A 16,406-nucleotide genomic window follows, 5' to 3' on the forward strand; every position below is an offset into this window, starting at 1 on the left:
CCACCAGTTACTCCAGCTCCAGAGGATCCAAAGGTCTCTATTGTCCTCTGTGGCCACCAGGCATGCACATAGTACAAAGACATGCATGCAGTTACCACATTCATACACATAAAATAAAATGAAAGTGAATTTGCAACCAATTATCTTAGCAACATAACACAAGGGCACTCACAATTGAAATTTGGCTCTGGCCAAATTAACCATCGCATCCTCAACAGGTTAGTGTATAAGAGAAGTTATCTTTCCTATGACTTAGGAGCTATAAAATTTTCAATAATATAGGACACCTCCCTCGTGTGTGTGTGTGTGTGTGTGTGTGTGTGTGTGTGTGTGTGTGTGTGTGTCTGTGCCTGCTACAGCCAGAAGACAAACTTGGGCTGTTTATTGAATGCTCTACACGTAGTTTATTGAGACAGGGTCTCTCGTTGGCTTGGAGCTCATCAAGTAGTCTAGGATAGCAGGCCAGGGAGCCCCAAAGATCTGCCTGTCTCTACTTCCCCAGCATTTAGATTATAAGCATGAAGTACCACACCCAACTTTTTATTTTTCTTACTTGATTTTTTTTTTTAAATGAGACAAAGTTTTTCTGTGTAACTGCCCTGACTGTCCTGTCCTGGAAGCCACTACACAGACTAGGTTGGCCTCAAACTCATAGAGCTCCGCCTGCCTCTACCTTCCCATTGTTGGGATTAAAGGTGTGCACCACCATGCCAGCATATCTGACTTATTTATGTGGGTGCTGCAAGCATTTACCAACTGAGCTATTTCCACAGCCCCTTTCCATACATTTTCTGGTTTTCATCAATTTTTTTCAAACAATATATTTTGATGATGTTTTCCCCTCCGCCAACTCCTCTCAAATCCGTCCCATCTCCCTATCCACCCAATTTTATGTTCTCTCTGTTTGTGTATGTCTCTCTCTCTCTCTCTCTAAAAGAAAAGCTGCAAAAAAACCAAAATCAAAACAAACTAGCAAAAGTCTAATAAGACTAAAAAAAATTGCTAAGACAAAACAAATGAAACAAAAGTCCAACCCCCACTCCCCAAATAAAATAAAATAAAGCCATGGAGTTCACTTTCTGTTGGCCTGCCCTGGATCTCTTCACAATGCCACAGAAAATCACCTAGAAAATGACTCCAGAATGGCACAGCATTCTCTTAACTGGCTCAGGGTACCCAACCCCAAAAAGCTTTTGTATTTACGAACACGACAATGTTTCACTGAGTTCCACTCCAGCACATGGCTTAGTTAAAAGCAGCAGAGGGCTTAGTTAAAATCTCCAGTGCTCCAACAGTGACTCCATATGGGTATTAAGAAAAGCAAATCCACTTAGTGAGTGTCCATGAAGAATGGAGGCCATATTGATCATCATGCTGATTAGTCCTGTCTGCTGTAGGAAGGGCGACGAGCTGGCGCTCAGAACCAGCTGTGCAGGGTCCACAGACAGAGACAATGGGCAACGTCGACAGCCTCTAAGCAATTGGTCTGGGCAGTGATGGATGCTCTGTGGACAGCATATAGTGTTGTTAAGGATAGAGAACTGCCCAAGAGAAACCCCAACTCCCTCTTCCCTTACTAAGACAAAACTGGATTGTCTGTGACACAGTGCAGGACTAGGGAAGGGGCTTTTGTCTCTTATCCCCAACACAGGAAAAAACACAAGACAAAAACAGCAACTTACATATCATGAAAAAGCCTTCCTTAATGAAGCAAATGTAGATGTCTGAGACAGATTACAAAACGCTGCGTCTGCATTTTAAATCAAGAACAGGAAATATACATTCCTCAATAAGCACAAGTAAAAATTATTTAACTATTACTTAATCTATGTTACGATTTATACTGTATGAGGATATAAGAGAAAGAGAAGACATGGCTCTCTCTGCATCCCCACTGCATATACCTTGTATAGCATATGATAAGCCACAATGCGTTCCTCCACATTTGTAGTTAAATAAATGTCAGAAACCATAAACTCACTCCCCACATTCAAAGATACATCCACACACTAACACCCTTCCCCATTTACTTCTGTATGCTCAAAAAAGGCCCTTGGGAGGGCCTGGAGAGATGGCTCAGCAGTTAAGAGCACTGGCTACTCTTTCAGGGGCCCAGGTTTGATTCCTTGGACAACAAACACCTGTAACCCCAGTTCCAGGAGATCTGACGCCCTCTACTGGCCTCCCTGGGTACCAGGCGTGCAGTGGTACACAGACATACATGCAGGCAAAACACTCATACACATGAACTAAAAAATGAGTAATTTTTAGCTAGGCATAGTGGTGCCTGCCTTGAGTACCAGCACTACTTAGGAAGCAGAAGCAGGCAGATCTCTGAGTTTAAGGCCAGCCTGGTCTACAAAACAAGTTCCAGGACAGACAGGGCTACACAGAGAAACCCTGTCTCAAAAAACTCCCAAAATAAACAGATAGATAAATAAATAAAAATGAACAAGTTGTTAAAAGTCCTAGCAATTGCTTCATTGCATGACTACAAATGAGTCATTTTCATTCTCTGACCCCTAGTTTCCAAATGAAGACTCAGAATAATTTCCATATTTACAATCTCGAGGCCAACAGGACACAGGGTTACACCCCAGAGTCAGTGAAATCAAGCGAGGGATGCCAGCTTGAATTCACACTCAAAATTTTTTCCTGCCCTTCTTTTTACTCCCAGCCACACAGAGACAGTCCCTCAGACCCAAAGTGGCCTGGTCCCTACTTGATGCCTCCAGGGCAGGAGGGTAGCACGTGGTTGTTAATACTGGACAACCGTGCAGCTTTCCCAAATTTGCACACATAACACCTGACACTTGCCAAGCCAAGTGGTCCTCTACTGCAAACTGGTTTTATGTCCTGAGCCCATCTGTGTTGGGAGGTCCTGCTGATGGAATTAGCTAGAAATTCTAGGTGGAGAAACTGTCCAGATTTTACCATTCTTTTTCAGCACCTGCTAACACTGTGGCTTTGGAGCTGGAAGGTTCCATTTGTACTGAGCCAATCCCTTCATGGTCAGGGAGTGCTCAATAGCAAATGAGAAGGCTCCTGACTGAGATATTCAGCCAAACAGCAGCATGTCGAGGCTCAAGACAGCAGGAAGCAATCATGTCAGGACCTCTGTCACCACTTCCTGTGACCTCATCACTGCTGCATAATTGAATTTCACAGTTGAAGACCAGGCCGATTTGGATTCCAATTTCAAGAGTGCCATTTAGAACATGGGGTAGGGAACACAAAGAGGACCAAATCAGTGCCACAAGAGTCTGTGGATCATTTCTATCGAACTAAGAGAGTCATTTACCTTTCCCATTGCTTCTCTTGTTCTCAAATAACTATGCTTTGACTTCCCTTTCTCCTCATCCTGACGCTATGAGTGCAGGCATCATTCCTCAAACAGTGTTTCCCACTGAACCCCAAAAGGACATGGCTATGCAGCATCACCTACATTTTCACAGGATTTCAAACCTTGGTGATGCTCTGACTGGATTCCTCAGACTGCTAACAGTGCACAAATAAATACCTCAGAGACGCAACCAACCCCTTAAGTCCTTAGGTGGGACGAGAAGCAGGGTTAAGAAATTGAAATTTTCACTTTGACAGAACAGAGGTGATAGACAGCTGTCCTTGTAGACCAGTGGTTTTCAACTTTCCTAATGCTGCAACCCTTTAATACAGTTCCTCATGTTGTGGTGACCCCCAACCATAAAATTATTTTTGTAGCTACTTCATAACTGTAATTTTGTTACCATTATAAATTGTAATGTAAATATATGTGGTGATTTGAATGTAATTGGCCCCCATAAACTCATAGGGAGTGGCACTATTAGGAGGTGTGGCTTTGTTGGAGTAGGTCTGGCCTTGTTGGAGAAGTGTGTCACTGTGGGAGTGGGCTTTGAGGTCTCATATATGCTCAAGCCATGCCCAGTGTCTCAGCTCACTTCCTGTTGCCTGCCAATCAAGATGTAGGACTCCCAGCTCCAGCACCATGTCTGCCTGCACCCTGCCATCTCCCACCATGATGATAATGGACTAAACCTATGAAGCTATAAGCCACCCCACTAAATGTTTCCCTTTGTAAGAGTTGCTGTGGTCATGGTGTCTCTTCACAGCAATACAAACCCTAACCAAGATAATATCTGATATACAGAATATCTGATATGTGACCCCTGTGAAAGGGTCATTCATTCCCCCAAAGGGGTCACAACCGACAGGCTGAGAACCAAAAGTTAGGATCAGAATGATGGTGAAAACGTCTTCCAGGGGTATAGGATTCAGGCACATTAGCTCTGGCAATAAATGTTAGTGGAAGGTGTACTAGATACAAGAATACCTTGCACACAGAAACATCCACAGCATTCATTAGAATGCAGCAGTTTCAGACCTAAATAAACCTGGGAACATGGAGGGATAAAAGCCTAGACTTTGCTCTTCCATCTTCATCACTGTGGGCTGGTTGTTGCATTAGCTCCCGAAGGACACAAACAACAGAACCCAGAAGTTTGCAATCTGGCTCTGTGCAAAAGGTCTTCCTTTCTTTCAGCTTTCTAGACACTTCAGCTTCACGTGGCATTCTACCGTGTGTCTGGACACTAGTCACTGATGTTAAGATTCACCCTCTTCTGTCATGATCTCATCTCCATCCTTAACTGGTTATATCTGCCAAGTACCAATTTCCAAATATGGTCACATTTGTGAGCTGCTGGGCAGACATGAACTTAAGGGGAACACTATTCAGCCTGCCTCACTGTTACCAAAATGCTAAGTGGAACGCTTATGGCAAGAATTATCTTGTTATAAAAACATTTTGCCACTATAGAAGTCAATATGAAGGTATCTCAAAAAAAAATTAACAATGGATTTTTCTCATGATGCAGCTATACCCCTCCTGGGTACCCAAAGGACACCAAGTCAACACATCACAGAGATACTGGTACATTTACTGCACCAGTATCAATGCAAGCTGGGTTACAGAACTAACCTAGCTGCCCAACAACAAGGGAATGGATAAAGAAAACGGGGACTCTGCATACCATAAGGGGGAGTGAAATTATGCTGTTTGTAGGAAAATGAATACAACTGGAGATCATATTAAATGATTTCTCTCATTAGTGGTTCCTAGATTTTTTTTTACACATAAAATTCTGTCTGCCTGCCCCCCCATATGTGTATGTGTGTATGTGTGTGTATGTGTGTGTATGTGTGCACATGTGCACGTGCACGCACGCATGCATGCACTCATATACATAAAGGAGGAGTAAAATTATCTAGGGAGACCAAGAGAACAAATGAGAGAGAGGAGGGGAGCAAGAGGTTCAAATACGCTAAAAAATAAAATATACAAATGTATATTCTATATTCACATATACTTACACATTCATATAATATATATATATATCGTTTGTAAAATATACAAATGTTTAAAATATTATTTTGTATAGAATTACAAAGATCTAGAAAACAATATGCATAGCCATCATGGAAACCAGGGAACAGAGCATATGAGTGGCCTCCTGTGAGGAGATAAAGTGAAAGAGCAAAGAGAAGCCAGAATAATGGATGAGTCCATTCCAAGAGCTCCCCCACCTTGACCCTTCCCTACAGGAGCGAGGCTCTCCCACCAGAGCCAAACACAGTAAATCAATGACAGTTTTCGGGAGAAACGTGTGTTGCTGTCACCCTTCCCACAGCTCCAACCCAAGAAAGATTTGTAGGCAACATGTACCGTTTTTCTCTCTTTTTAAACCAGAGCCATTGCTTTGCTCTGTTAAAAACTCGAACATTTCAGCATCCAAGCCACACTCATTAATCCAAACTGAGAGCCAAAAACAGAACACAGGAAAGGCCACAGCTCAAAATGCTAATGTGCTTTTCTAAGCTATCCTACAACAATTAAAAACTCAACTCCCCAATCCTGGAAAACTATTCTTTACATCAGCCTGACTTACAGCAATCAGAGCCTGGTGGAGATGGGATGTTACAAGAGCCAGGCTTGCTCCTTACTGGAATTTTCTTCCATAAATACAAAACCAGGAAAGGTTTTCAACATCTTCAGTTCAAGGTTCCACTCAAAAAACCAACAGCAGGAAAAAGAAAGCATCAACGTTCAGAAAAACCTTTCAGCATCCACATATTTCCTAGGCTAGAGGATTTGAGCACCATCAGAGAAGCGACAAGAATTTACAGAAAGGAAACCATGGATTCGTGCCTCACTTGGCCGATTCTCTTCTGCAGTTCTTCCAGAGATGGAGGGAGATGCAGGCCATTCCACATCTGAGTCACGGCATGTAGCACCCAGCCAGCACCCAGGGTTTCCGAGCAAATCCACACCCTCCATCAACACCTCCTCAACACACGTGGGTACCTTTTACCAAACAACCAGCTCACAACCTTCACAGCCAAGCCCTTTGACCAGAGTTTCTAGTAAGTGTCGTACAAGGGTTGCACTGTTAGTCGTACGGGTGCACGAGTCTGGGGAGCTTTCGCTATGAAGGCTGTGGGAAAGGTACAGAATGGTAAGGGAGTTGAATGAAAACAGCATCTTACATTCTATGCCAGAAAACAGCCAGTGAAATTGGACATGTTTCTATTATAATCTCAGAAGATGGATGGGAGACAGCTCAATCGGTACAGTGCTTGCCACCCAAGCATAAGGAGTTCACCTCAATCCCTGGAACCCCTGTAAAAAGCCAAACATCACAGTACATGCTTGTGATCTCAGTGCTGGGGTGCTGGAGACATGCAGATGCCAAGGGCTGAAAGGCCAGGCAGTCTAGCCCACTCTGTGTATCCCAGCAACCAGTGAGAGACTCCACATCAAAAAATAAGGTCTCAAAAGATAAGGTGGATGGCTCCTGAAGAACAAATCCCAATATGGATCTCTGGCCCCTATACATACATATACACATGCATTTGGATATACAGTTGCATCCTCCCATACATAAATACACACACATACACAACAACAACAATAACAATACATACAGACACATACACATATACACAACAACGAACCCTCCAAATAAAGTAGGATGAAGGAACATGAGAGAAAATCTAGACTAAGTTTCAAGTTCAGTATAACACTGTAAAATATCTCCCAATGTCTTAGCTCGATCTACCTGGCTGACTCAAGAAGCCAATGTCCTATCCTATACTCTCCTAAAGGAAGAAAGAGCAAAGACAATGAGCCTCCTCCATGGTTACTTCTCAGAAAGGACTCTGTCTGAACACAACAAACTCTGTTCTTGGCCTCACTTTCCATGCTGCGGAAAATGCTGCTTCTTAAGGAGATGGTTCCTTTTTCCCATGTGCACCTTTCTCATTCATGAAATTGATTTACAAGTTCAACAACAACAACAACAGCAAATGTGAGAGCGGCAACCCCACTGGAGAGCCATTCACCACAGCAGACACTTCAAAAGGGTTAGTGGAAGCCACCACTCTCGACTGGGCAGTCCAAGAGCTGAGACCGGGAATGCAGCCCTGTGAGAAGGCCTCTGCTGCAGGTATGATGGTCAGCACAGGGCAAGCTTGCCAGGGCATGTATGACATCATGGCCGTCAGCATGCTGCCCAGCTTCTGTTGCAGTTCAGCCTCCTTTCTGCAAGCCTGCTAATAGCTCTTCTTAACCTTGCAATCCTCAGCTGTGGTAGCTGTGTGTCCTAGCTTATCAGATCAGGAAGGGAAACCACCAATGCTTCCTAGCCAGACCACAAAGCCCAGAAAAAGAGCACCAAGAGGAAGCCCCCAAGACAGGATTCTGGGGTCAGCCTTGGTCAGCTGCTGCTAGACCTTTGAACTCACCCACATACAACAGTGGAAAAACCCAGTTGGCTCAGCTAACTCAGGCCTTCTGCTCACACACTGCAGCTGCTCAACAATTTTCTCAAAATGCACAAAGCATTGGGCTAAAAATAAAACAGCTGTCCCAGGCTTGACAATGCTCTGCACTGGGTATTTAATGGGCAGTCCAAGTTGCCTGAGCGCTCCCAAGCCCTGCATTCAACCTCAAGCCCTACTGGTGACTTTTTAGAGGTGTGATGCATAGTGTGGTCAGATTATCTTTTCAGAACAGTGAGAAAATCATACAGAAAGACTTGCATTCAGGAAACACCTACTGCTTTGCAGAGCTGATCTACATGGCACAGATCACACTAGCCACAGGCAAAAACAAGGAAGCTGTGCTGTTGTTTTATTTTAAAACAGTTATTTGTTTATTTACCTATGTGTGTACGCACACACAGTTGGTGTATGCACACATATGGGTGGGTGTGAATGCATGCAGAGGCCAGGAAAGGGTGTCTGGTGTCCTCCTCTATTGCTCTCCACCCATTCATTTTGAGACAGGGTCTCTCCCTGAATCTGGGGCCCGTTTTCTCATCTAGGCTGGACACCAGTGAGACAGGCTATTCCTGACTCCTTTGGAAGGAATAGGGATACAGATGTGCACCTTACAGCTTATTAATGATGAGTGATGGAATCCAGTCCTCATGATTATGCAGCAAGCATTCTTAACTGCTGAGCCATCTTTCCAGCTCTGTGCTGCTTTTTCGAAAAAGTGATTTTTATTAAGTGCTTTCTAAGAAAATGAGAGGGGAACAAGAGAACTCAGACTAGATAAAAAGCAGAAGGAATTTTTAGTAGCAGCTGAATACAATGTTTAAGAAGCAAAGAAACAAACGTACATACGAAATAATAAAAGTGCCACACGAGATCCTCGTTGAATTATCACAGACAAGGATAACCAGGGATAAACTTGCAATGCTGCAGGAATTGGTTACAAACCATCTGGAAATATGTGCAACAGAAGAGAATATGTTGGAAGAATAAGGCATTGTAAAAGTGTAAAGCTGACTGTCACACAGTAAAAGCCACTTACAAAGTTAAAACAAACCCAAGTTCTTACTGGACCAGGGCACACAAGTAAGAGGCAGAATGTCTAGGGGAGGAATAACATTCATAGGTGTGGACATATGACTTGAGTCATTCTGGGGAAGAACTGTGGAAATGAAAACAATGCAGAAGCCCGGCACAGTGATGATGCCCTCAATTCCAGCAGTCAAGAGGCAGAGGCAGGCAGATCTCTGTGAGTAATAGGCCAGTTGGTCTACAAAGTGAGTTCCAGGTTAGTTAGAGATACGTGGTGAGACCCTGTCTTAAAACAGCAACAAAGCAAACGAAAAATGCAAGAAGAGAACTCAGAGGCATTTTGCAATACAAAAGCAAAAATGGCCCGTGAGACAGCTCAGTGATTAAAGGCATTTATGACAAACGTCCACCTGAGTTTGATCCCTAAACCCACCCAAAGAGGGGGGAAAGCACCAACTTCACAATTCCTGTGTCCCTGACATGCATGCTGTGGCAAGTGTATGCATACACACCCTGTGCACACAAACAATAGTGACACAGTTCTTCAATATTTAATTAAATATTCCTTAAATAAATCTCTTAAAAATTTTATCTAAAGTAAAAAACGCTATAAAATTAAGACAGAAGATAAGTGATGAACTTTAGAAACATTTTTATAGACTCTAACTCAAGATGACTATCAGAAAGATGTGGTCAAGAGGAAAAGGAAGAACTCAGCAAGAAACCATTATAACTATTCTAATATGAAACAAAAAATACAAATAAAATTTTAATAAATTATGGATGGAAATGTTAAAAAAAAATAGAGCAAAGGCCACCTCCATTCAGATCTTCCAAATGGAAACCCAAGAGCAGGGGTCTGAACACTACCACACTGGCAAGAAGACAGAGTAATGAGTACTCCCCTCTCGATCAAGCATGAGCTTTTTGGTAGTCAATATGGCCATATTCTTTAGGATTTGTAAATGAGGTTACATTCTAGACTGGTTATTTCATATAAGGCTTACTCTATTTAGAGATAAGGATGGATTCTTGTGTTCCAGGATGTTTACCACTGCTTTATTTCTACATAAGATACTAAAAAGTCTAAATTACTTTGTGCATACATGTAGATACAGAGTGGTGCAAAGCTCATCCATCTCCACTTCTTTTCCTGTTGCTGTGACAAAACACTCTAGCAAAATCAACTACAATATTCAAGGTACAGTCAGTCCATCATTTCCATTTCAGGGAAATCAAGGCAGCAGGAGCCAGGATCTTCAAGCAGCTGGTTACATGGCACCAGCAATAAGGAGGCAGAAGATGATGACCGCATGCTCCCTTTCTCTATTTACACAGTCTAGATCCCAGCTAAGGGACCATGCCACCCACAGTGGTCAGCTCTTCAACCTCAATTAATGTACTAAGATAATGCCCCATAGAGGTGACAAGAGGTCTGCCTCCCAGGTGACCCTAGATTCTGTTGAGCAGATAGCCATTCCATCATCTCAATGTCAACAGAGACATTTTCTTTTAATTCTGGCTTTCTAAAAGATTGATAATGTTCTGTCTTTCAATTTCCTGCCTTGTACGTATCCACAGATGATCTCATTACTTAATCTATTCTTCACTAACCTGGCGTATTAAAAAATACCCTTTGGCGAGTGAGTGGTCTGCACCCCATACTGAAGGCTAGGCCTACTGGGGTCAGTTTATTTACCCTTCGACCTGTGCAAGCCAACTGTACTTCTTAAGTAATTTTATATTTAAATATGGAATGGACCAAGACTATAATTATGATTCTTGAGTTCTGTTGTTGTTGTTGTTGTTTGGTTTTTTGAGACAGGTTTTCCTTGTGGAGTCCTGGCTATCCTGGAACTCACTCTGTAGACCAGGCTGGCCTCAAACTCACAAAGATCCACCTGCCTCTGCCTCCTAAGTGCTGGGATTAAAGGTGTGCACCATCACCACTGAGAACTACGGACTATTTTAAAAAGGCTTGTTGTTGGTGTGAAAATTCAACAAAAAGACTTTTGGAAGATGGTAACAAAGAAAATTTCTAAAAAAAAAAATTGAGAGAATTTTTATTATTTAGAAATATATACTCATCTTATTTTTAAAATACATTTTCAATTTCCATTCATTTAAAGAACCCCCAAATAGAAAGTCTAGATTCATTTGGGGTGCGAAATACTGCAGAATTCTAATGGGAGCTACATACACTGCAGGTGTCCATCAAGATTCAAAGGAGCAGGGTAAAACTTGACAATTCTCAGTCTTAACTGGCTCACCAGGGTTACCAGGGATTTTAACAACATTACAAGTCTGGTTCTGTGAAATAAAGAGGCTTCCTATGCATCCCTTTTCCATGCTGAAAATGACATTTTTAGCAGAGGAGTGGTGAAGGAGGAAAGCATGAGAAAAGTAGAAACTTAAAAACAAAACAAGACTTAGATTTCTAAGCTATGAAATTCAAAGTCTATGAAAACATGTCATCTTGCATTACTATAATGGTTAATTATAAAATCAATACAATAATTACAAAAGCTTTTACCTGCCACAAAGGACTTGATCACAAAGGTCATTAATTCAAATTCTCTCAGACACACTGCTCCAGACAAAAACATCTAATAAAGCATCTAAGTTCAGAAATTAAACAACATAGCTAATCAATTATTCACTCAGTGTTTGCTGGAGTTGGCTGAGAAATTTTTTGCTGTAGAAGCTAGGCAAGCATGTTTTTGATATAGTAGTCTTTTTTTTTTTTTAAGCATTAGAATAAGATGGGTATATAAGAAATGCCTGGAAAGTCTATGTCTGGTCCTGTGAAACCACCATGGCAAGAGAATGAACAGAGGCCCATACATACTCCTGAGACTTCGCTCTGCCTCTTTATAATGCCTTCTCCCAGCCTGCCCCTCCATTATCCACAGACGACTACTGGACTACTTCCCGTCTCTGTGCACCCCTTTGTATGTTTATAGAATTTTATATGCAAGAAATTGAACAGGATATACCCCCCATTGGGGAGGAAGGAAGAACCCGACTTTGCTTACTCAGTATAATTATTTTGAGACTGGCCCTTGTTCCATATACTGATAGCCTGCTTGATTTGTGGCCTGGTCTTGTTCCCTTGAATGGACCCAACACTTTATTTTCCTTTTTCGTGTACCTTGCAAGTTTGGGCTACTCTAGATAAAATGCATGCTAATACGTTCATGCAACCAACAGCCTGTCTTTGCCATTCATGTATGTCTTAAGGCCATAGCTTAGATCTCTCTTGTGTGAATGCTGATGGGAAGCATGGCAGGGACGCACACATAAAGGGGAGGTATGTTCCACGTGTGACGAAGTAGCAAAGATGTTTTCCAGAGAGGCTGTATGTTTGTTTCCATGAGCAGGGTGTGAGCTCTGAATGCTCCCCATGAGTCAGGTGTGTGCTTTCTAGAACACAATCCCTTTGTGTTGGTTAGGTTTCACCAACTTGCTGCAAACTGGGAAGAGGGGACCTTGATTCAGAAGATGCTTCCAGCTAATTGTCTGTAGGCAAGTCTTTGGGGGATTTAATTAATGATCGATGGGGGAGGTCCTAGCCCATTGTATGGGTACATGGTTATGAGCTGTATAAAAAGCAAGCTACCAGTGGAGAGTTGGGTGAGGGCGGGGTAGGCTAGTTCGGTTCTTGGTTCAACTCTAGGTTCTTGCTCTGCTTCCGTTCTTGCTTCGGCTTTTCCCTCGATGACAAACCATGATGGGAACACATGAGCCAAATAAACTCATTTCTCCCCAGGTTGCTTTTGATCATGGTCTTTATCACAGCAATAGGAATCAAGCTAGGACACATTTCTACACAACCCCTACACAGTACATGCATACTGCCTACTACATGGAAACCAAAACAACACTGAGCACTACGGTGTATTTTAAACCTCTGTCCTCGCCCTGTAGGACAGACCATAATGAAAAGCAGCCATGTGTGTGAATAAGAACCACCTCGTGTATTCACCAAGTGCCCTGTACGGGCTTCATTGGGCACAGTTCATTTGTGCACCCCTCTATCAACTCTGTGAGGTTCAATTTTACAGGCGCAGAAACCAAACACAAGTAAATTATCCATGGTCATTAATGCATAGGCTGCTGAGCCAGAGTTTAAATGCAGAACCCTGATCTGGGAAGACTGCTTAATTGGTAAGTGCCTGTGTAAATAGAGGGACCTGAGTTTGGATCCCCAGCATCATATAAAAGAGACAACATGGCATGTGTCTATAATCTCAGCACTGGAGGCAGACAGGAAGGTCCACGGAACACCTGACAAGCCACCCTAACCAACTGGTGAGCTCCAGGCCTTTCTAAAAAAAAAATAGGATGTAAAAAAGGCTGGGAATGTAGCTCAGTAGCACGGTGTTTGTCTACCATGCACAAGGCCCTGGGTTCAAATCCCAGCACCACATAACTTTTTTTTTTTTTTTTTAAGATGTAAAGCCAGGTATAGTGGCACATGCCTTTAATCTCAGAACTTGGGAGGCAGACACAGGAGGTTCTCTTGTGAATTTGAGGCCAGCCTTGTCTACATTTCCAGGCTATCCTGGGCTACATAGTGAGAACCTATCAAAAGAAAAAATAAGTGAAGAGCTGTTAAAAAAAGACAATGACATTAACTCTGGCCTCCATCTACATGTGGATCCACCAACAAGCACATGTACACACGCACAGACACAGTCACACAAAACAAATGAATAGCTAGACAGATTTGTTGGATGGATGGATGGATGGATGGATGGATGGATGGATGGATGGATGAACGGACGGACAGACAGACAGACGGATGCAGAAGCCTGAGCCTACCTATATCTGTTATTATCATCCACACATCACTAAATGTTACTTATTACACAAAACTATAAACTATTCCTAACATGTCTTTCCCAAGAGAAATAATTTCAAACCATTAAGTAAGAGATCATGAACAAGGCCTGGCATAACATTTTTAGCTGAAGATTCAGATCAAATGATACATTCTTTGAATGCCAACATCTCTATTATATACTCTTATCAGAACAATGCCAGAATGGACATTGATTAATTCAATCAAATGGATGTAAAGTATTCACTACAAAACTCAGACCTAAAAAAACAAGACATTATTTTAAAAGGGAGGGGGGAAGCCTATTTTAGACAGAGCACTTTGTTGGTAGGGAAGAGACAAAAAAGAAAAAACAAAAAACAAAAACCAGAAAAAGAATCTCACAATCAGACAGATTCATTATCCACAGTATCTCAGACTGCTGTGGCTTTACAAAATCCAATCCAGTTACTAAAAGGTTTCTATAAAGACCCAGGGCTGGAAGATAACCAGGTCAGTAATTGCACTATATTTTTAAAACTTCTTGGCATCTGTTGCCACAGTTTTAAAAGCATAAAAATACAGAGGGTCATTGTGCGGCCACTTCCCTGTCTAGAGAAATTCTCCAAGCACAGTATGTAGGGACCGAGGACCATGCTTGCATAAAGGAAAAAGTAGGGAAAACAGCATTTCCTGGCAGCAGCTGCAGACTGTGACATCGACTGAGTTACACAAACTATTGATTCATAATCAAAAAGAGAGCAAGGTTGGAAAAAAACAATCAGTATTTCCCCAGAGCGCTGACAAAAGGGAAGGAAATTGCTCTATTAGCAACATCGTGTACATGGAGCAGGATCTGAGAGCGAAGGGGAGGGGGCTACCAGTCAATGACAGATTAAAATCTACTTAATAGCTCCTGGGTGCAGAGCAGTGGACAGTGCTGGGGGCAGGGCTGTGGCGATGGTGACAGGGGGCTACCCACAAATCAGAAAACAAGAACTCTGTTCCAATTTGGAGTTTGGCGTTAAGGAAAGACGCTACCCTTACAGTAAAATGCCAGGCTCTGAGATGGAGGCATTCCACTGATCTTTGCTCACCTAATGGAGCTGGGTGAGGTGGCCACAGCTCCACTCTCCTCCTGGCAGAGCATTGGACCGAGAGGTAAATTCTGTAACATGCATCTGACCAGACTGTAAGTAGCAGGATGGAAACCTGAGTGGTTTTATTCAACTCCAGAGCTGATCATCCATACTACTGGACTGCACAAACGCTCCACAGTTGTTCAGATGCCTGGGCAGTGAGGGCCTGGATAACTTCCTACAGGAAGGATGTGAACTTGCAGGGAAACTACAGGGACACTGGCCAGAGAACTACAGGACAAGATCACTTTACTCCTGGGCTGAGCAGCTGCTCCTCAGAGGACGGAGGGACAGGGCATGGATAAATGATTTTCACAGACATTCACCACTCACTGCACAGGCATTCCAGTGACAGAGACATGCTATGTCAGACACAGCCCATATATTGTTCCCTTGATGGCCCGGTGTTCCGTGAGTCAACAGGCACGCAATACTTGGATGTTACAAGCTCTGAATTTGTAATTTGTTTTCTTACCTTTATTTGAAAACCCTGATTATAAGGAGGCTTCATAAATGTGTTGACTTCAAACATGTGAAACTGGCTTAACAAAGTAGCAGTGTGGTAAGACACAACCATACCTCTCTTGCTTCTCACCTCCACTCTTCCCTCCCTGGGCAATTCAACCTCAAAGTGAGAGACAACAAGGTAGGTACCAGCAAGAGGTGGGGTGGGGAGGAGGGGCGCAGGGAGGGAGGAGATGGGGGCCAGAATGGGGATAGCTCGAGGGAAGCCCACAGAGTTATGCAGAAATGAGAAATGCTAGTGTGAATGGAGAATTCATCTGTTTCAGCACACACGGGTGCTCAGTATTATTACTCCTTTCCTGTTGTTGTGACGAAATACCCCTGCACAAGCAATTGAGGGTAGAGTTTATTTTGGCTCACGTTTCCAAGGAACAGCTCCTGAGGACAGAGGAGCCGTGACAGGGGCAGACAGCCATGAAACCTGTTGCTCTGTTCCCTTCCCTCTTTTTATTCAGTCCAGGACCCCGGTCCATAGAACCCTGCCATCCTCATTTAGGGTGGGCCTTACCGCTTCAAATAACCTAAATAAGAAAATCCCTTGCAGCACCCCTAGAGGCTCTTTTCCTAGGTAATTCTAGGTCCTATAAAGTTTGACAAAAACATTGGCCATCTTAGGGAGGAAATGTTTGCATTAGGCTTCAGGCAAGAGGCAGAGTATTGCTGGTACAGTTAATAAATAGGCTGTCTCTAAATAAAACAAGGTTACATATTAATCAGTTGACAAAAAATGCCACCATCAAAGGCTAGACAGAACCCAATCTTGAATTTCTCCTAAGGGTAGCATTGCAGTACTCACTAAGCCAGCATTCACAGAGGCTGTATCATGAAAGTCGGGGGGGGGGGGGGGGGGGACCACCTGGGACAAGGAAGAGGACAGCTGTGGGAGAAGGTAATAGGGTTCATTTCTGACAGATGTACATTTTAAGCATGTTTGAAAATGTCCAAAGAAGCTGGGGGTGTGGCTCAACTGGCAATGAGCTTGCCTAGCATGCATGAAGTACTGGGTTGGCTAGCCAGAACTACAAGAACCAGGTAGGGTGGTACACACTTGGAAT

The 16,406-nt window shown here is 43.0% G+C and overlaps 1 protein-coding gene across 1 annotated transcript in view; it reads right to left on the minus strand.

Annotated features, from left to right (window-relative positions):
* Tln2 (talin 2) overlaps positions 1-16,406 on the minus strand; it is a 432,507-nt gene that overhangs the window by 203,309 nt on the left and 212,792 nt on the right.

This window comes from Peromyscus eremicus, chromosome 7 (genome assembly GCF_949786415.1).
Source record: "Peromyscus eremicus chromosome 7, PerEre_H2_v1, whole genome shotgun sequence".
NCBI lineage: Eukaryota > Metazoa > Chordata > Mammalia > Rodentia > Cricetidae > Peromyscus > Peromyscus eremicus.